Source organism: Ambystoma mexicanum, chromosome 6p, assembly GCF_040938575.1.
Source record: "Ambystoma mexicanum isolate Mex_15411 chromosome 6p, UKY_AmexF1_1, whole genome shotgun sequence".
Lineage (NCBI taxonomy): Eukaryota > Metazoa > Chordata > Amphibia > Caudata > Ambystomatidae > Ambystoma > Ambystoma mexicanum.
Window position 1 is genome coordinate 1,418,481,213 of NC_090935.1, and position 23,017 is coordinate 1,418,504,229.

The 23,017-nt window shown below is 45.4% G+C and overlaps 1 protein-coding gene across 3 annotated transcripts in view; it reads left to right on the forward strand.

Moving 5' to 3' along the window:
* PLAC8 (placenta associated 8) overlaps nt 1-23,017 on the forward strand; it is a 97,904-nt gene that overhangs the window by 36,324 nt on the left and 38,563 nt on the right. The window contains exon 1 of one of the 3 annotated variants that reach the window (XM_069626560.1): nt 1,288-1,400. The exons of the other annotated variants lie outside the window; for them this stretch is intronic. The gene's annotated coding sequence lies outside the window, so the exon portion shown is untranslated. Of the gene's footprint in view, nt 1-1,287; nt 1,401-23,017 lie in introns of those variants that run through there. 3 annotated transcript variants of the gene reach the window in all.

The window sequence follows — 23,017 nt, forward strand, 5'->3', positions numbered from 1 at the left end:
TAGCACGGTGCAGGAATGGTTTACGGGGGTACGCACATATAGGAGTTTCACCCGAGTTACGATGAATCGTACGCATGTTATCAGGGTTTCGGTAACAGTTATGATGGACCCTGTGCAGGGTCCCCGAGTTTGCAGGTCTTCCTTGCGGAGGACCTCATGCACTGTTTTAGGGGGGGGGCTCGTATTTGCTGTCCCAGGGACCACATCTGTTCTGGCTGTTTTTGCTTTACATAGTGGTGTGTTGGGGGCGTTCCGGCCACGACATACTTATACGGTTACTTTGCATGAACAATTCCATGAATACGAGGAGGACGCAGGAAAAGGTCTGCGCACAGGCTCGTGCAGCTTTGTTCTCGACGCACGGACATTGCAGGATTTCACCCCACTATTCCATGAATCGGGCCCTATATATATCTACCTTTCAAATGAATTGTTGAGACAGAGGGAGAGCCAGTGCAACTATAACCTAATTCTATGTGAAGTTCTTGGGGCCATACAAGAGGAGCATGAGGGGACACCATGTTGCCCCTAAAATTATTACACCTGCCACATTGCAGGGATGAGTTCTTTCGAATACTGTGAACATATACAGCCTCTAATTTTTGCATTTACGGCACAGTGAGATTACATTATGTGTCCAGGATCACACATTTGGGTTAAGCAGTGAAGCCAGGATTTTAGCCAACTGTGCCATTTAGGCACTTGACTGCAGCCTTTCTGAGCTTTACTTGGTACACATTAAGTTTTGGCTTTCAAGGGCTACAATAATACTGCCTTGCCCGATTTGCCCAATGGTGGTTGTGCCACTGAATACCTGTGCTTTGCACAGGGCTATTTCCATTTTTGGTTTGGGTAAGGGGTGCCGTTATAGTTGTATTACTGTTTCCATAGCTCATGTATGAACGCACAAGTTGGAGCGTCAAGAGAAACATTTGCTTAACGGACATCGTGAAAGAGGACACTTCCGCCTCATGAACACAGATGACAGAATCATTAGCTGACCACCAAGCAAATGGCGGGAATGGAAAGGAAAAAACAGGCTCCTTTGCCTTGTAACCATATCATAAATGCGTTAATGAGCTGATGTTTACGCCCCAGCTCAAAGTGCGAGCGCGAGACAAGTGCAAGATAAGAGGACGTCAATTATTATGACGAGTGCGCCCCAGCTCAAAGTGCGAACGCGAGACAAGTGCAAGATAAGAGGACGTCAATTATTATGACGAGTGACGCGAGGCGAGGGTGGCGCCCTTTCCGACGGTAGTTCCTATTTCTTATTCCCGACAATTCCAGATAACCGGGAACTGAGTATAAACGCAAAACCTACCTGCTCTGACTAGGACAGACGACCCCATCCGCCGAGGAAGGCAGCCATCCCTCAGGACCTCACCGCCGCCGGCCAGGTTGTATGCACTTCCCTTTCGAGTTGCTTGTTATTCGTAGTCTGTTTATAAGCCCTGCTTCTTTCAGAAATGCTGCGCTGGCAAAGGAAATGTGCTTTGCAGTTAGCATTTACCAATTAACAATTAAGAATGTAGCATAAGAAAGCAATAGATGAAAAGGGAGACCTGAGAAAGCTAAAGCAGCTAATAATGGAGACAGAGAAGCTGGTCACTTAAGAGGAAATAAAGGGAACACACGTTGTATTAAGACGGCACGCAAAAGTTCGAGACATTGCTGAAAAAGAAAAAATCATAAAGTAAGACTTTCTGAAATAGATTGAAAAATGCGGGAAAGACATGCTAAAATAGAGTAAATAAAGAGAAAAAATAAAAGCAAGTTGTTTTAAAACCGCAGCAAGAATAAACAACTGAAGCAGTGGGGCAAGGGGAATATAAATGTGTATAATACAGAGAAGGCGTGAAGAAAAGAGCAAGACGTGCAAAAATAGAGCGATGAAAGAGAAAATAAACGCATGTGTTAGGATTGCGCATGTGCAAAGAGGGAGACTTCACGAAAGCGGACAGCGAACGAAACGTCGCGTTGCAGTGAGAGCGCGCGTGCTAAAGCGCGAGACTTGCTGAAACAGGCTGAAGAAGGAGCAAGGAAGCTGGAATAAGAGCGCGTGCTAAAAAGCGAGCGGCATGCTGCAATAGGTTTTCGGTACAGGAAACAACACATTTTTGTATTCGTCATTTAAACACTGCTCTTCCAAATCGTGTGGTACGTCTTTCGGGGAGTCTGTTATGGGTGGGTGCCTGATATTGCTAGTTGCACCGTAACATCGCTGCCAGTTCAAGGTCTCCTACAGGCCCAGGATTCAAGGGGACTTTTAGGTTCAAAGTGCAAATTGTGTCTTAAAACCACGCTGATATTTCCACTTTTTATTATTATGGTATTTATTCGTTAATTATTGTATTCATTTATCAAGCGCCGAAAGCCTGTAGGCATCAGGGCGCCTTATTTATCAGCAAAGTTCATTTTGGGCCACTGTAGTAGCCTCTATTGAGCCTGTGTATTTCCTGATTGGGGGGGGGGGATTTAGAGGGGGGTCGTTTGGAAAAGAGTGGTCAATGTTATTTATAACGCGGATTCTCAGAAAAGCCTCGAGCTGGCTTAAAGGGTCATGTCTGAACACTCAAAGTCCCCAGTCTTTCACAGCTGGCACATGCGGAGGCAGCCCCTGGCATTGGAGGGCTTATGCCCTCCCAAACTGACGAAGTTGAAGGCGGCACTTTGCTGCAACACAGTAAACGTACAGTGGCAGAGCACATTGGCCTGCCCTTCTCAGGTATCGGGCCAAAATGTTGATAAAAAAATGATGAATGTACGTTTACTGCACATTAGCCAGCAAACAAAATGCTGGACCCCATTACACCGAACAAAGGAGTTGGGGCGTCCCCTGCTTCCATTACCTGGATAGCGGGAGACAATAAAATAAAAGGAAACAAAAAAAGGACCCTGCGGTGCCACCCACGTTTGGTGGAAGCGAACTGACGCCGCAGAGATAGAGGGGAGTCAGAGGCACCCACAGTGTGCCGCCGAAAGTTATGTAGATATATAAAGGGGAAGCGGGTATGGGGAAGTGGAAAAAGTGATCTACGTGATCACTATTTTTCAGTCAGCATTTTCTTTGTCGGTATTTTCGGCGGCACAGTGATCATATAGATCCCCCTTCCCATATCAATATAAACCCATGACAAAGACTGGACTGCTCTGCCCAGCTTTTAGTGGCTCGTGCCCTCGGTGATGGGCATCTCTGTGTGAAATTATTATCCTCTGAATTGGAATTAAAGGTGCATTTAAGGGGCCAAACGAAGACTTAATAGATATTTAACCGGCTGGTCTCAAAACAAGGGGAGAGGTTGCCAGAGCAATGGGTCAATGCCCCGACTGCAGGCGACACACCCAGTTCCTGGTGAGCTAATAATACCAGTGTGCTGGCAACCACAGTCACCGCACACCACCGTGAGAAGGTGCACTGTTGGATTTCCGGAACAAGAACATCCTCAACGCTGACCCCTATGCTTAACTTTGTGCTTATTCTTTTTCCTGACACTTGGGAACAGAGTGGCAGCGTGGGTATCAGAGGTCAGAGTGCACAAGGCAAAGGTAGAACAGCTAGCCGGCATGCAGGCACTTGGTGGGGCATTGGCAATTGGGTGATCACTCATGCCCACGCTTGCAACACACGTTTTAAAACTTTCCTGCAACCCCTAGCCCCCACCATTTTAAGCCTGACTCTACCCCTTGGCACAGGGCAGGGGACTCAGATGGGAGAGCTTAGTCCCTGGGACACCAGTGTAGGCTCGGACAGGCCTGTAGGGGAGCCCCCAACCAAAAATGCAAAATGCCAGTGTGGGCCACTTTTATAGCTCAAAGTGGGCCAGTTTGATGAGTTACTTTACTATGCGGCTAGTAGTTTTGACCATTGCTGCTGAATAAATATTCTTTAAATTGCACAATTTGCCTCACATTTTATCAAAAAATTCCCCCTTGGCTACTGTTCAAACAGTCTGTCACAAGAGGAATGAATTGCCTTTTGCAACTCTGGGCCACTTTTTCACTGGTGCCAGATGCAATTGTATGCCCCAATCCGACCCTGCCCAGTGTAGTGCCTACGGTGCACAGTTACTTGTTCTCTTTGGTGCAGCTGTCTGAGCTGTGTCTTTTTATAGCTTTGCTGTGTGCTGTAGTATCTCAAAGCATTTGCAAGCAATCACAAGGCGACAGATTAGCTTCGCATGAAACACCAAAGCAAAGTTGATATGGAGCAATAAGGAACTTGATAGTGTTCTCTCAACAACCCTGGGTAATCTGGCAGTTGGCGTCATAATGTGCCTCTGTTTAAATAATGCAAAAGTCAAGGTTAATGTCTGAAAGGTTTTGAATTAATCATAACATCTAGCATTGTTCTGGACAACCCTCCACGCCATAGATTTTCAGCGAGTGGTCGAAGTGTGCGGGAGTGGTTGAGAGCGGTGCGCCTCTGCTTTTTTTAATGAAGTTTTACTTTTCCTGAACTTTTATTTTAAAAAGAAACCGTTCCGGAATGATTTTGTTTTAAAATGAAAGTGTCGGAAGCAGTTGAAACTTGCACTTCAGTGCACTGCTCTGAATGTTCTCTTAAATAGCATTTGTTTTGGGATGTGGATATATTGGTTGTGCCGGTAACTTGCGCTACACCTGGATAATTGTGCAGTCAAATTTCCCAGTCATTAAAGAATCTACACAATCCGATGCATGAATTATGCTCAATGCTATTTATTATTAGCACTTATAACAGCCGACACGTGTTTCGACCTCTAGGTCGTTCTCCAGGCTGTTGAATACATATGTAAGTAATCAAAAGTAAAACATATTGAAAACATGTATTGATGTCATACAGTTAAAATTATACATTTTTGACATTCATATGGATTACAGTAATATGCATTCATTATGAAAGTTTACATACCCAGGATGGATCAGTGGTAGGGTTGTAGAGGCGGAGAGAAACCTAAAAGAAAACATACAGGGAGTAATATTGTTAACATGTTGTCCCATTATTATGTATATGGTGTCAAGTAAGTAATCCATGCATAGCGTGCCATTGGCTATTCAATCTCTATTCTTATCTTTAGATATGCCATAGGTGCTCAAGGGTGTGCCTCTGGTGTGACTGTCGCCTTACCGCCCAGGGAGCCCCGCCTATATGCCATGTTGTGTACTCTATTCTTATCTTTAGATATGCCATAGGTGCTCAAGGGTGTGCCTCTGGTGTGACTGTCGCCTTACCGCCCAGGGAGCCCCGCCTATATGCCATGTTGTGTACTCTATTCTTATCTTTAGATATGCCATAGGTGCTCAAGGGTGTGCCTCTGGTGTGACTGTCTCCTTACCGCCCAGGGAGCCCCGCCTATATGCCATGTTGTGTACTCTATTCTTATCTTTAGATATGCCATAGGTGCTCAAGGGTGTGCCTCTGGTGTGACTGTCTCCTTACCGCCCAGGGAGCCCCGCCTATATGCCATGTTGTGTACTCTATTCTTATCTTTAGATATGCCATAGGTGCTCAAGGGTGTGCCTCTGGTGTGACTGTCTCCTTACCGCCCAGGGAGCCCCGCCTATATGCCATGTTGTGTACTCTATTCTTATCTTTAGATATGCCATAGGTGCTCAAGGGTGTGCCTCTGGTGTGACTGTCTCCTTACCGCCCAGGGAGCCCCGCCTATATGCCATGTTGTGTAAAAACGTTGAATAGTGGTTCATTTCATATGTGGAGTATATTTCAAGCAACTAGTCCTGCTGCAGTCTTATGGATCGGTGCTAACACCCACATGCATCCCACTGTAGTTTAGCATGTGGTCTAATTCATCCTTTTGTGAAGAATATAGATTTGCGCAGATTCCTTACCAGTATAGGGTTTAAATGTGGTCTCTTGAATGCAATGCAATGCACTGCGTAAGTCGCCGTGCCCAATAAATTGTCTCTGCTACGTCGAAATTTTAGTCTCTCGTAGTCGCAACAACAAAAATAAGGAATGCGCTTACTGAGCTTATGACCCTATATAAAATATCATTATGTCCCAAAGGTCATAGGTACCTATTCTCGTCTTCTAACGTTAGCGTTTAAGCAGTGGTATTACTTCAATTAAAAGGGTTCTCCTCGCATCGTTCTATCACGTTGCTGTAGCACTGCTGTTAGGAAATATGTCTATAGTTGAAATGACATCCACTCACCCTGGTGGTGTACTTAATAACATGTACTGTTATTTGAGTATAGTAAGAGTAGTTTGTTAGCACAGACTTTAGACCAGGCACTTTCCCTACACGCAACAAATTCAGCAATCATAAGAATTACTTTCGAGTCGGTCCTCATAAAGAGTTAGGCTAGAATAACTTGTCCGGAGGTCCACACTTACCATAGTGCTCCTCTCAGTCCTTATGGGAATTACCAGCTCCCGCGTCGGTGCAGGGCACGTGGCACCATTGTGGATAGTTTAATTTTGTATTCTAATTCGAAACGTGTGACGTCATTTAAAAGGGCTTCTTACTGAATCACTATAAGACATGATTAATATTTAAAATTGTGGACATTATGATGTTCCCATAATGCTTTATGCGTTTGTGCAAATTGGTAGGATTGGGTTCTATGTAGAGATACTGTGTTGCGCAACCTGGTCGCGGCCATGCCTTTTGGCTACGCCCCCTCCTTCCCACTGCCCCGCCCCTCCAAAGAGGTGACCGTTCCCCCAATACATTTTTTCCATTTCCAGCACTGTTCATAAATCAGTGCCAGGAAAATTCTTGTAGTAAAGTGGTTACGTGATAATTAATGGTACGGTGATGATGTCCTTGGGTAGCCCCTCTCTCTGGAACACATTTGTCAGTACTTATATGACAGTTGACCTGGTGATATTTGGCACAAATTCAACTTCCACCCACTTTGACAAATAGTCAACCATGACTACTCCATAACGGTTCTCGGCCGACATCGCCTCCAGGGGGCCGATAAAGTCTAGCCTTACTTTTTGCTACACACTTTCTGGGACTTCTGTGGGTATGGGAGGCGCCTGTCTCGTCTTTAACCTCTTATCGCTTTTGAAGCCCTTCTAACATCTGTCGATCATCATGCAAATGTCCTGATCCATGGCCGGCCACCAGTAGGCCTCTCTCACCCAAAAAGTCGTGTCATGGGGTTACCTAAATGACCTGAGTGGGCCCTACACAGGATGACTTTCCTTATGCCCACTGGCGGAATCACCTGGTCGCCCTTGATGATAGTCCTTCTGCTTCAAATATTTCCTCCGCTACTTTCCAATACAGCCTCATGCTTTCTGGGATAGCTCTTTCATCGGGCCACCCTCTCCTGGCCCACTCTTTTGAGTCTCCCCATGGTGGGGTCTTTGCAGTCTTCCTCATTCCAATACCCTACCTCATTTCCAAAAAATTCAGCACTTCTCACATACTGAATGGACGCTAACACACACTCATCTTCTAAGAACGTGGTTGCCTTTTCACTGTTTCTTGGTAGCCTGGACAGGCAGTCCACTTGGGCGGTCTTACACCCTGCTATGTGCACCATATCAAAAGTGTATTTCTGATGTGTATGGTTTGCTGCAATGCGCGCTATCCGCGGTGTGGATGTTTTTGTCCTTCCGGGGCTTAACATGTGTATCAATGGTTTATGATCGGTGACCAGTTTGAATTTTCCACCTCCCATGCACAGGCCAACATCTCCTTTTCCACTGTCAAGTCATTTCTTTCAGCTTTGGATAATGCCTTGGATGCAAACGCCACAAAATGTTCTGCATCTCCTCTCTTCTGAGTCAGTATGGCTCCTAACCCATATGCGCTGGCGTCGGTGGTGATAATCTTATCTCACTCAGGGTTGAACGGCTGTAAGCACAGGGCTTTCACGATCCTTTCCTTATTGGTTTCAACTGCTTCCTTCTGTGCCTGGGACCATGTAAGCTCGGCTCTCCTTTTGAGTAGATCTCTTAATGGTGCAGTGACCTCTGAAAGGTTGTTAATAAACTTGGCATAATATTCGTTGAGCCCCAAAAAGGATTTTAACTCGGCCTCGTTTGCGGGTTCAGGGGCTTTTACGATAGCCTGCACCAGGTTTCGATTGGGACTGATCCCCTGACTGGATATCTTGTATCCTAGATATTCGACTTCCTTGGCCCTCAGGAAACTCTTGTCATACCTGAGCTTGACACCAGCCTCCTGTAGCTTGTTGAGGACCTCTCTTAGTATTTTGTTGTGTGTGTGCTCATCTTCAGCATAGACCAATATGTCATCTTGAAATCACGAGACGTTACTCACATCCTGCAGCAGAAAATCCATCATCTGCTGAAAGGCGGAGGCCGCTGACGATAGCCTGAATGGCATTTTGGTGAACTGATAAGTTCCGAATGGGGTGATGAACGCAGTTAGGGACATGGTTTCCTTATGTAAGTGGATCTCATGATAGGCATCCCTCATATCCAGCTTTGAGAATACTTTGGCCTCCTTCATCATTAGTATGAGTTTGTTTATGCAGGGGAGGGGATAACTGCCCGTAATTACCTGTAAGTTTAGGCTGCAGAGGTCTGTACAAACCCTCAAGTCCTCAGAGTACTGTTTTTTTATTAGCACCACCGAAATTAGCCACTCCGAAGCTTCCACTTCTTGGATGGTGCCATCTTTCACCATTTTTCCCAGTTTCACTTTTATTATGTTTCTGGTCGTCGTCGGCACGGGACGTACTTTGTGTTTCACGGGGACTGCATTGGATTTGAGCAATATCTTATGTACGTACTTCTTGATTCTTCCCGGACCTTCAGAAAACAGTTTGGGAAAATCATCTTTCGACACCGGCACTCCTGCATTTACTGGCAATGCTTGATCCTCCATGCTGGGATCCAACTTGATCTTTAGAATGGCTTGGTCGTCCCACCCCAGAACCGCTGGGCCTTCCCTGGCCAAATACACTCTGGGCCTGGTCTCCCTTCCTTTGAACTCGACGACACCGTTAATGTAGCCCAGCAAACTTACTGTGGCGCCTTCAAACACTATGGGTTTGTGTTTGGTGCTGAGTATTTCTACTTTATTGCTTCCCATCATCTGCTTATAAGGGCAGTATTGTTCATTCGGACCATGAGTCAGATATTTCTATCCCGTCTACTCTGATGATGCAATGAGGCTTTTCTCTCCTGGCCCTCGAGCTGTTGACCATTATGACGGTGGGTCTTTCTTCCTCTTCGGACGACGTGTCTCCTTCCTCCCCTTCCTCCACCTGTACAGTGTTCACTTTCTTGTTGTACCACCTGCATGCAATCTCAAAGTGCCCAATCCTTTTGCAGATGGAGCATTCTTTGTCCCTCCAAGGACATTCCCTGTCGTTGGCCAAGTGTTTGGTGCTGGTGCATCTGTGACATTCGAGGGGTTCCTTCCTACCCCACCTACCTTCTCTAGATGCAGCTGGTTGGTTCTCTTTCTTCCCTCTAAACATTAAGGCCTGTAATTCTGAAGCAACCGAGGTACCAGCAAACTCTCTGCGCCTTCCCAACGTTTTTTCGACAGCTCTCGCAATCTCAACGGCTTTGTCTAGCTGGAGTTCCTTCTCCATGATAAACTTGTCCTGCACCTTCCTGCTGTTTGTGTGTACTGTCAATATGTGTCAAATCATGCGTTCTGAATTATTCCCAAAGTTAGACGTGCCCGCCAACTTGTGCAGCTTCGTGACGTACTCATCCACTGGTTCAGAAGCCTCTTGTTTACGACCATAGAATCTAATTCTGTGCAATACTGTGTTCTCTTTGCTGGCGAATCGCGTCACAATACTCACGGCTTCCTTATACACATCATCATCATCTCCTGCCACTGCTTCTGGTATGAGACTGGCAAACACTCTTTGTCCTTCTAATCCTAATTCATTTAGGAGCATTGCCCTGCACCTCAGAGCATGTATTCCGCACCTCCCAGCGCATCACCATATGTTGTGAATAATGGTTCCCATTGAGGCCATGGAATTGTGGGCCTACCTGAAATTTGAAGAAAAGATGGGGGTGGCGTTGCACTTTGCATGGTGGGTCGCGGGGTCTGCATCCGCTCCTCTTCGCCAATTATGTTGTATAATAAAGGCTCGGTAACGTTGTAACCTTGGTTTTATTGATAACCACCTGTGGCAGTATAAATAAAGGCAGTAACGAAAGTATAGTTGTATTCACTGCAATGTAATGTTAAAGTCTCTGGTCTTTCTCATGGTCTTTATGGCTGTAGCAAGTCTGTAGCTCTCTATGTAGGGGGAGCGCTGGGAGCTGCTGCTGCCCCGTGACTCTCCAGCCTCGTAAATGCGGGTGCTTCTTCCTCTAGCGTTACACGCCTCTCGTGTCCAGATCTTGCGAGTTCTCGGCGTTGCCGGCTCTCGCGAGTAGGCCTAAAACTGGCAAAAGTGAGTTTGCGGAAGGCAGTGGCCCGACCCCCAAGTGCAGGAGTCCAGACCGCCTGGGAGAGAGGTCTGATGTCAGAGACTGGCAGGCAGCCTTGCCATTTAATGTCAAGCGTCACAAAGGCGTCTTTCGCTGGTCAGAGCCAAGGGGGGCATGGGTGTGGGGGTCTGTGTGAGCGTCACTCACTAATTCAGAAACACTAATTTGAAGCAAGCGGGCGATAAACATTATAAGCTGAGCGGATGCGGTACCTGGGGGCAGAGGCATTCCTACTATATAAGCCACCAAACCGTGACAGGTTGGCAGGTGTTGGCTTGGGGCATGAGAGAAGAGACGCTGGTGGCTGGAGGAGGGAAGAAGGTGAGGCAGAAGTGAGAAATAGTGGGGCTGACGGCAAAGAAAAAAAGAGTGACAGGAACAAGGAGAACACTTGGAAAGAGAGAGATAAGCGAGAAAGGACCTTGGGAGGACTTGAAAGGGAGAAAGTGGTGAGGAGGAGCAGCAACAGAAGGAGGAGGAAAGCCAGAGGGCAGGAGAGTAGAAGGAAATGGTTGGATGAAGGAGGAAGTGGTGTGGAAGGTCATCAAAGAGAGCAAATGAAAGTGGAGGAGACATTAGGAAAGATGAAGTGGACTGAAGAGCAGTAAGGTAGGCAGGTGGGAGCATCAACCAGAGGAAGGAAACAGGGGCAGTAGGGAAAAGGGGGAGACAAGGTTGTAGAGAAGGAGAAACACGAAGAGGCTGGGATCTCTGAGGAGAAGGAACATGCATGTGACTAGCCTAAAAAAGATGAAGGTGGGGTGGAAGCAGGAGCATGTGCCAGAGCGTCAAGGAGGCGAAAGAGGATCCTACTGTGGAAGAGCAGACAGGAGCGATAGAGGAGAGACGCCGGATAAACTAGGAGCAACTAGACTAATAATTCACTGGTGATCCTCTTGGGCGTCTCCCTCCTGTCCAGATCCAAGCAGAGCCTTTTAAAGGTCTACCTCGTGGGTGCATGTGTGTTAGAACTACCTCAGTTTATACACGTGGCGGGCGGTAGATCCTCCCTCCAAGCAACGCCAGATGAAAGATCTGGAGGAATGCTGATCAGGTTCTCTCCCCGACTGCAAGGGAAGAAAAGGAATGAATGTGTTAGTGCACAGGACTGGAAAGTAGTGACATGAGTCGCTCAGCCCCTACCCCTCCCCCAACCGGTACATGATTTGTATGGTCTCTCAGAGGGAACAGCTGTTGCTAGGAGGAGAAACAAGGACTCCAAACCTGGAAGTCTGAGATGCGGGCAACTTACTGGGAAGTCTAGCAGCAGTTTGATCCGCAATAGGGCCACGTACTAGTTACTATTAGACTGAGAAGAAGCGCTGTTTGGGAGTGAAACGCGTGTAGGCTAAGATTGTAGGCAGGCCAAGTGTGTAGTGAAGTGGACAGTTTTCTGCTCATTTTTACAAAAGGTTGTGCATAAATGAACACATTTCAAAGTATATAGTACTTCTATAGGTAAGTTATCAATGCACTACAATACCTTCAAAGAAGGTATGTTCTATCTAAAATTCAGTCTAATTTTAATATTGTCATATGGCACAAGGCAGAGCTGGCTGAAGATGTGTCAAAGCTAGTGGGGGCCCATTTCGACAGGTTTGCAAAGCCCCCCCTCCCCGCCCTACAGCTGGAAAACACAGTCAGAGGTGGGATGTTTAAATTATAATACAGTCAAAAGAATGCAGCCAGGTCGTGAATAGCTGCAGATAATCACAGGACAGGCATTCAGCCGGGGACTGAAACACGTAATGTACGCTGAATACTATTAATTGCTCTCTCACAGAAGGGTGCTAATGTTCGGGAAGCGTAAGTTAAAAGTCAATCCAGTTCTAAGAACTGCGAGAGAGAAGTGATAACCTGAGAGCGCCAGCAAATTAAGTCTTTAACGTGCACCCTGTGCACGTTTATTGTCCCACATTAAAGGAATATGTTATTGTATAATAAGACTGCCAAAGTCGGGCAGCTGCTGAGGGCCCCACAAGGCCCTGGGGCCCATTTTAATAGAAAATGTTAAAAGGTCCTGTCATCATCCCTGGAACAATAGGCACAAGTGTCATATGCACAACTTACAAACAACCATAGTCTAACAATACATCACTAGTGGTGCTCAGTGTTATTTTAAATTACCCCACATTTTGAAAATATTGAAATCTACAGCAGTAACCAAACCACAGAAAGCACACCACACAGAATGGAAGTAACTTAATAATACCAGTGTTGCAAAGTTCACAGCAAAACATTCCGATGTTAAAGGGCACTGCTTACTCTAGAGGTATTGCTTCAGTGCAACAGACATCCGTACGTTCAACACTGCACAACGCAGCCAATATCTAAAGGCTACGTTGTGCAGTGTTGAATGTATAGCTGCATGACCATATTTGACCTAGTAGACCAAATAAGATCATGCCACCTCACGTGCATGTGAACATGCTAGCATACTTGCCAGCATGACCCATTCCAAACTGTAGGTGCTTATCGAGTTCTTTTTCTTCTTGTTTGCATTCTGGGATTTGGTGTTCCACTTTTCCCAATATAAAACTCAAGACTACAAGTCCCAGAATGCAAAGAAAAAACCAGGACTGGATAACACCTACAGATTGGAATAGGTCATGTTGGCAAGTATGTGCCTGTGTACATGCGCACCGCTATACTGAGCTGGCGCATATGCTTCAGGGAATGTGCAAAGACATGCACAAACTTGAGACCTTTCTGCAAACATGCCTGGTCGAAAGTCGGTTACAAAAAGCCGAATCAGCGGATTCCAGAACAAAAGGCAGCATTCAGCAGGTTTGGCTTTTTGTAACCGCCCTCTCCCGATACCTTTCGGGAGTTCGGGGTTCTTCCCTCCCCCCATCACCCCTCCCCCAAGATCCCCACCACTGCACGGCACCCTCCACCGCCGCTCCACCCGCTGGCGTCCACTTACCTTATGCAGGCTCTGTCTGCTTCGCAGTCTAGATACTGTGTCCCCAGAACCCAGGCGCACAACATGCTGTGCTTTTGTGCGCAACCTTTTGTGCCTCGGACGTCAGACCGCGAACGACACACTTAACCTACCAGTGTAGCAGGCATGTTGTCATGACCCTCTCCAATACAAGCTTGAAAACAGCAGCTGCTTACCATCACTCACATATAGCCTATACGCACATGTCAAAATACACACAACACAGGAGTCTGGACAGACAGATGATGCAGCTGAACGCTAACTTCTTGCGCATGTACAGATTTCAAGTGTAAGCTGATGTACAAGAAAAACAGGGGCATGGAACCTTTGGCTCACCAGATGTTTTATACTACAACTTCCATCAGCAATACCTAGCCAGCATAGACAATTGCAAGGGATCGTGGCACCACATTTTTCATATGAGAACCCAGTTCTGAAGTCGAGTATGGACGAGTATGCGATAGGGCAGTTAGGAGTAGAGGTTACTGTTATGCACCTGCGTGACATAGCGCAACAAGGACTATCGCTGAGCATTACATGGTCTGCTCACCCTGATCAGCATCCCCCTCCAAATCCTTACCATTTGGAAGGAAAGAATTGTGGCTCCTGTCTGCAAGAAAAGTAGTAGGCAGGATCCATGCAATTACAGGCTCTTGGCAATGCTCGGTGCCCCTGAATGCTATGATTAACTCCCTAAAGATCAATACCAGTAAAACTAAAATCATGGTGTTTTCTCCCACAAACCACTCTGTGGAAGGGCGAAAGCTGCGTAAATGGACATTAAATGGCGACCGCATTGAGCTTGTCAACTCCTACAAATATCTGGGTGTGATAGTCGATTCTAGGTTGGATGGCAAATTGCATTTACATGTCCAGTTTAGGACTGTACAGATTACTGGTGCCATTAAATCTTTGACTTAAAAGGCAGGGGCTATTCCGTGGGAGTCATCATTAAGCTATATTATAGTAAGATTGTTCCTATTATACTCTATGGGATGCAGTTTTGGGGGCTACGGATGGTACCAAAACTTGCAATGCTGGAACGATGCATCCTCCGTAGGCTCCTGCGACTAAGTAAGAACATTCTGGCTGAATATAAACTCCTCATCATTAGTATCACAGACAAAATCTATTTTGGTAGTCTTTGCATGTATTGGAAAATTATCAACGCTATTATGGGCAGTTTGCTATGGTCACTTAGTGATGCGTTGATTAGTAAAGGTGGATTTATGCAAACTAGCAATATACACTGTATATTAGAGTATGCAACGCTATGGACTAATGGGTCTTCTGGTAACGACTTGTCTCTTCCATATAGTGGGTTTAAGAATAAGATGCAAAATATTCTTGCAGGATATGATGGAGAACAAAATCTAGTAGAACTAGCGAGTAAAACTAGTGCTGAATCATTTGTCGCATATTACCTAGGCCATGTGGGTGTTCCCTTGTATGTCAAACACTTTTTGGGGAACCATCTAATATGGACATTTGTTAGAATCAAATTTAATTGTGCATTGACTTATGAAATATTAGGAGCACGCATCGGAATACCAAAGAGTGAAAGACCATGTCGATTGTGTGGTGACAATAGTATTGAGACTGTCAAACATTTGATGTTGGATTGCACTGCGCTGAAAGAAATTAGGTACAGGTATATACAAGCATGGGGTTTATGTGGACAGAAAAATACGAGCGACATTTGGGAAATGTATATGTCTGCCAATAATGATGGGGGCATTATGTAGCAAACGAAATTATGGATTTGTAACGAGTCTATATTAAGGATTATTAACTTCTGGCAAACACTGGCGGCAAGGAAATGGGGCGGGGGGATTCTGGGTTGTACATACTCGGCTTACGCGCGCAGAGTCCTAATATGGATTGCACCCTCAGTACCCTTTAAGGTCACCCACGTTAAAATGGAAAATGAGGGAAGGATGTGGTGGTACAGGGCCTTCTTGAACAGGTGGATACATGTTTGGTCAGCACGTATGCCCTTAACCACAGGGCAGCTACGTTTTTCCAAACCCTATTTCCCAGGCTGCGCCCTTATAGGAATAGTAACATAATATGGGGAGGAGACTTTAATTGTACTCTCAACCCGCTCCTGGACAGATCAGACACAAAATATACTAGACCGGCTGCGCTTGGTAAGACCCTTCAGACTCTTCTAGACTGATTCGCCCTGGTGGATGCCTGGAGAGCCTACATATGGACACCAGGCATTACTCGTACTATTCGGCACCACATGCAGTGCACACGAGAATAGATCATTTTTTTGTAGGATGCAAGCTGGCTCACCTCATCAGGAATGCACAGTACAAAGGTAGAGTGTTGTCGGATAATGCACTGCTTAGTCTGCAATGGCAGTACGTGCCGCCTAGAGCCCCGATCCCTACCTGGCAGCTCAGAAGTGAGTCACTGCTAGACCCCCCATTCCGATACTGCATCAAAGACGATATCATCAATTATATGTCGCACAACAAAGGAAGTGTCCCTAGTGCAGGGGCCTTTTGGGGGGCACTGAAGGCAGTGATTAGAGGAACAGCCATAGCACAGTCAAATGGTGTCCAAGCAAGCATAAGCAGAGATTTGTCCTTTGCTGAGGAAAGCCTGAGACAATTATAACAATCCCAAGAGTAGCTATCGGACAAGAATGCGAGGGTCTTTGCACGAAAAGAAAAATACATGGAATGTTGGGAGAGGCTGGGTAAACACAGTTTTGCAAGATACACTGAGAGGCAACACATAAAAGGGGATAAACCAGGCCGTCTGCAGGAGGCTTACACGCACCAGATGGGAAACACACTGGACTACATAAAGGCCAATATCTGTTACACAGCACAATCAAGAGGGTGATAGAGCGTAGATGGCCGGCATAAACCGAACCTATGGGGAAACACGCGGTGGTGGATGTCCTATACGATATAGCTGAACGGGAGCACAATGTATCGCGGCTATATGATATTCTACTGGCTAATGGGCCTTCCTCCCCTCTAGTGACACAGGGTAGATTGGAGGAAGACTTGGGAGTAGAGTTTACAGATGCACAATGGGGGCAGGTGCTGGGATATCACAAAAGAGTGTAGCGGAATGCAAGACTGCAGCCCATACAGCTGCTGGTGACACATAGAGCATATATGACCCCTCAGAGGATCTGGCGGTTCCCAGGTGCTGTAGTACAGGTGTGTGCCAGGTGCAAGGCGGGGGACGCTGGCCTGTTGCATATGTTTTGGGCATGCCCAGTAGTAGGGCTATACTGGCAGAGTATGGCGAGCAGACTGCGTAGAGGGGGGTTGAACCTGGACGGTCTTTCCCCAGGGGTAGGTTTGCTGGGCCGCTTTCCACACGCCAAGGGCACAAAACATACCCATAAGATGAAGGATTTGGCATGTATCTTTGCCAAACGTAGAATAGCCATGGCCTGGAAATCTCCTTGTGGCCCGGCGGTGAAGGATTGTTGGTGGTACCTGAAGCGGTGGGCGATGGCAGAAACAGTGGTATGGATGAGGGCGGTATGGGGCAGTCAAGGCGAGGCCTCGGCGGGCATCGCAGCATGGGAGGCCTTGTTACATTCTTTGTTTGCGGCGGAAGCCATAGAAGGTCCGGAGACAGATTAAAGGCATGGTCTAGTAAAAAATGTTATTGTCCCTACGGGTCGGCCATGTTTTTTTAAGCCTAAATGGCTCGATTTTAGAAAACTTTCCTATGGACCTTACCCGAGTTTTCGTCCATTAAACGCACGCGAAAACAGGCACCAGGGCGCTGCCATTTTGTGATAATCCTATCACTTGCCGCATCGCCCTGGCTGACCTGCTTCTGCGGCACTAAATCAATTCCCCCGCCCCTGAGCCTGACATTATCCAAACATTCATATTCCCCGCCTCTCTCCGTGACGTTACTGTGCTGCATAGGCAAACGCGCCCAGTCGTCTTCTACGTGACTTCACACAGAACCCGGAAACCAACACAGACCATCTCACAACACAGCGCGCCACAATTCAGAATATGAAACTGTACTTTAAAATCAAACAGCAACACGGTACATTTGGTAAAGTACATTTATTTGACATTAAATGTTTAGAGAATATTCAGCAATTGCCATATGAACTCCGAAAGCCATTTATTTTCTTTTATCTGTATCCGCATTGGTACACAGGGTGTTGCTTTTCGTTAAAAGAAGCACTTTGGAAGCACGGTGAACCGCAAGGCTGTTCCATCAACTAGGCACTAGTCCATCGTAAAGGTTGATATGTTGCTTCTAGCCACTAGTACAGCGTAAGGGCATGTGGGCTTTGGCGATCGTCCCATAAAATTGTCAGTGTGCTCCAGTTGTTCACACAAAGCTGCAGGTGTCTCACGAAGAAACCGTCTGCTGGTGTCTCAAACCGATGGCAGTAGCAGAAGGGGAGCAAATACCTGTTATGAAAACAAAAAAATTATAATTAGTCTCATTTTATTTATTACAGCCGATCAGAAACTATTTGCTTGCAAGGATAGTTCAATGGAGTATGTTCGGCTCTAAAATCAATGCGAAAAGTAACAAAATAAATCGAGGCCAACACACAATGATAAACGACAGTTAGTCTACATGCGTGAGGAATGATATGATATATGATATGGCATTTGTAACGCGCCTATACTCAAGTGTTTCAAGGCGCGACGAGGCAGGTGGGGAACAAGGGCAGACAGACAACGATCCTACTAGGCCAGGTGTCTTTCTGATCGCGCATGGGGAAGGAGGGAGGGGGGGCAAAAGTGCTGTACATGGTTAGTTGAATACAAATTAAATAATAGGGCCAGCTGGTGGCAAGTGCAAGGTAAATGCCGGGAGAAGGGGCTGAAGGATACAGAGACAGTCCCGTAGTGCAGGTAGGCAGTGCAGGGAAAAGTGGCTGGGCCAAGGACCGAGATCGGTGAGACCAGTGGACCTACATGCCCATGTGCCCACTACGAACACGTTTTCCTTGCTTTTCCTAGCTCTTCATTCATTCATTTATTCATGCATCCATTCAATAAATCTTCATTCTGGTATAAAAGCGTGTAAAGATTTACTTACATTATATTTGAAATTTCCATTGTGTCTCTTCGTAATGCAGTCTGTAAAACGGACCGTGCTCTTGACAACGATTTTTCGTATATTGAACTAAAATGAAACTCGGTCTAGTTTCTGAATTTTCTGCCTTATCGTCTCTTACGTTATTGCGCACCCCCTTCAAATGTAGTTCTTTCGGCATGGTCCCTGTCTCAAGGTCAAAAAACAATAGACCCTTATACTTCCAGTGCGACTTGTGGACCTCATCTGGGCGCGAGCTGAAAATCAAAGCCGCTGTCCTTTGCATTCTTTATTTGCAACATCACGTAGTATAGGCATCTGTGAGAACTTGAAGTTTAGAATCCCTCTATGTAGTGCGCCTCAATGTGCAAATGCGAACTGGCTTCTCTCCCAAATGCCACGGCCCGCTTGGCGCGTTCTAAGTGCCCCAATTTTGTCCCCGTTGTCTGCGAGCTTTGCAGCCCAAATTGAGACATTTAATTTTTGGCGGAAGGTCAGGGAAAGTATAAAGTACCACAGGAGTTGAGTTAAAAGTGAGATTTATTGTTTGTTTGTTTGTTTTATTATTTGCAATACGCAAGCCTCCCCTCCGTTAACAGTGCGCAACAGTGCGCAGCATTTACATTTACATGAGATGAGACATGAGAAAAATATATACATACACATATATGAGGTGAATAGAGAGAATTCAAAGATGACACCCAGCTTGTTCGCCACCCATGATGGTGAAGGTAGGGGTTAGGGTTACAGGTACACTGTACAATAACATTTATTTACAAAAAGACAATCGTATTGCAATTATTTAAACCGGGATTTGTACTTCACAACCAGCTGTGCTTCGGGTGGGCATGGCACAGTCGCAATGTTCGGTGGCAATGGATCACTGCTCTGCACAGCAACGCCCAAAATTCCATATCTGTGCTTCTCTAACACAGCAACAATAAGGCCTTTCACAAAGTCGAACTGCATTTCATCATAGACTGGTTTGATCACCCATTGCTTACTTCGTTTTGAAAACACCTTAGTGTAGCGAGGCATCCTTACTTTACCCCTAGTCCTAGATTGTTCACGTCCGACATTGCTGTTATGGGCCAAGACCGCTAGTAGAGTGCGATGTTTCATGCCCCGAAAGCTAAAATGCAAGCGCTTTGGCCTGTACTTTAGGCACATATTGTGGAACACCTCCAAATCTCCTGTGTGACAGGATTCTGTCAGTCCTCTCAAATCTCTTGATAGAATTTTGTCGAAAACAATCTTCTCAATGGCTTTGTGTGTCGGTGAAGATGGAATCAACCACTTCCTCTTCCGTGCCTCCTCTGGGGACAAAGGGGCATGTTCACATTGGTGGAAATGTTGATTTGCTGTCCAGCGGTGAACGTTGGTACAGTGGTGCATCAGTGACCGCCATTTTTCAAGTAGTATTTCCACTGACCCTTCGCAAGTTTTTGAGCTCCACCAAAGATGGTTGGTGATAGAATGGGACCACTGCAAAATACTTTCAAAACCTTTTTTTTTCCTCCAGCCGAGATTTTCTTACTGATTGATTTAGCAAGATGCCATATGTCAAATTGATGATTAATATGTGGGAACTGCTCTCTCATTGTCTTGGCAATTGAAACGTGTCTGTCCGTGGCTATGAGGTCGATGTGCATTCCCCTTGATTGTAGATATTCCACTGATTTTATAAATCCTAGTTTCTCCATGGCCACTGACGATGTACATTGTGTTACCTGCACGACCACCGAACTCACAATTTTCTTACTATCCATGTCCTGAAAGTGGTAGGTGCAGTACTTGGCAGAAAATCCAGGGCTGTCGCACTGTCCATCGCCGGCTAGCCTCGTTTGCCTTCGAATGTACTTGCTAGAGACAATTGTTCAATTTCCCAAGCATCACTAATGGCCGGAAACAGATAATCACGTTGGTATATGTAGTACAGCGCTTTAGAAATGAAATGGAGTCCCACAAACTGAAAGAAAGCCTCTAACTTTCTAAAAGTGGAGCCACTAAAAAGTGATGCAGCTGCACACAGTGGATTGCCTGCTGGCAGTTTCCCCAGCATCGGTTGTGCAGACCATGAGAACCTATGATTTAATCTACAGGCGGCATTTATTTTGACGTTACTGCCTTTTATTTGACGAGTCACATTAATCAATGGCTTCCCACATACTTTCCCTCTAATGGAATGCACACATTTCAGCATACTTATAATTTCCATCAAACAACTGTCGAATACAATGTATTTGCTCTCTTTCATTAGACTGTCATCCTGCGTCAACGTTGTTTCGGCCTGTGACGTTGTGGAGATTTCAACACATTGGAAAGTAATATCGCTGATATCAAGTTCTGATGCGTCTATGGATGCTGCGGCTGGTTCATTCTCTGTCATTTCGACATCTATTACTTCAACATTGATAGGAGAACACAACAATGTCGACAGGATTTTGGGTGGCAAATTTTTGGCGGGTGTAGATTGTGTGAATTGATCTGCAACTACTTCAGAGCTATCTTCAATACATTCAATAACATCTTCTTGTGGTGGTGCGGTCGCACTGTAGCAATGGTCCAATGCAACTTTGCTGTAGTCTCCAAACACAGTTAATTCATGTTCTGGCCATTGGACATGAGCATCTCGAGCCTGAACACGCCTCGCCTCAATTAATAGTTCCTCCATAGTGTACATGGTCTGGCAAGCAACATCTCTCATTCGCTTCACTGTCTGTGTATGTATAGTTCTGAAACCTACGGGTAACTGGAGGAGAGATTGGAAAAGGGATGTTCATTTTAAACGCACGATAAAGTGTAGTCCAATTGACTGGAAAAAAACATAAAATGGTCCCCAGCACAAACATTTTTTTAAAATTATGAACTGTTTGTAACTAACCTTTTTTTTCTTTGCAACTTTTTTGACTCGACCTTCAACATCTGCACGCTGTAGCTCCGATTCGTTTCCGCATGTCCTCCCTTCCTCTTGCGCTGCAACGACTTTATTTTCTGTATCCGCATAGACAGCACCGAATGAGGCTCCATCGTCTCCCTGAAACATAGTACTTTCATTACTATGTATCAAAATATTGTTAGCATAAAACACACGTGAGGACGAACACACAGGTACATCCTAATAGCCAAACACGATTTAAACATTGTGTGCAACAATCAAACGACAAGTATTCGACCAGTGATGATCTGTTTCGATGGAGCTGTCAGTATCCATACCTCTGGCTCTGCATGGACTGCCATGAATGGTTGTATTGGAGAGGAGGCATCCGCATCTCCCTGAAACACAGTACTTGCATTAGTATGGTTTTCAATATTGGAAACATAACACACACTTGGGGTCGAACGCACAGGTACATATAAAGAGATAACCACAAATGATGCATTGTCTAAAAGAATCAAGGAAAATCTAAATATGATCACATTTCATCGACTTATTTCTCCGATTTATTTACATCTGCATCATCTAAATTGGATGTTGTGATTGTAGTGGAAGCTTTGTCGTCTCCCTGAAACACAGCAGTTGCGTTAATAGGGAAGAAAGTATAGCAAATGGAATCAGGTTATATGATCACGCATGATGGAGCTGTCAGTATCCATACCTCGTGCTGCTGAAGAATATCTATGGATGTTGCAAATGTAATGCGCACTTCCGAAAGCTGTTGCGCCGATTCGTATACGCATGGACCCGCTTCCACTAATTATAACTGAAAACAAACACCAGTGGACGATAACTAAGGTGTATATCAATTGGAAAGCACTAACCAAACATTCGGTAAAATAATTACATGATAGAATAAAACTATTACTTGACATGCATAAAACAAGTATGTAGCGGATTAGCCTAGTAAGAATACCTGATACGCGCTAGAAGTGGTTGATAACTGCGACCACGTCAAGGATGTAGAATGTTCTTGCTTCAGATTCAAGGGATAGTCAAGAAGTTGTAAAGGTAAATTAATGATTGATAATGAAATGCCAATATTAAAAATAGCCATGTAAGGCGACCGAATACTTGAAAAATGCTCAATACAGCACAGTTCCCTGTTCCCATATATATATACATTGCGTTTGTGGGTTATGAAATCGAAAAAGAATATATGATAAATTTCATTATTCAAAAAACTATACACTCATATCAATATCAAAATTATTACAAGGGATAGAACACCTACAATATCAATTAATCCATTCGGCTACCTACACACTACCGCAAGGCCTAAAGCTAAATCCGGACACTTGACTCACCAGTGGCGGAATATGGACGAATAGAGTGGGAATAGCGTTTTCGATCAATTTCCGTGTCGTTCGCCGTTTATTCTTCTTTGATACCCAAGATGTTGTGTACATGTCCAAGGAAAAGTGCCGGCTGCAGATGCGGTATCGATCACCCCTCTTGTCCTGTAAGACTTGTTGGACTCTACTTTCCAGCTCATCCAGTGGATATCCGCAATGTCTGACCCATTCTCTTATTCGATCAACAGTTTTTGGGAATACATGCATTGTAGTGCCTTCAGAATTTGCATGGGTCTTCGAAGGGCAACCGCTAATCGAACAGGCAGGCATTGTTGATAAATCTGAAAAGTAAATATCGACATTATTATACAATCTTCATGAATAAAGATTTG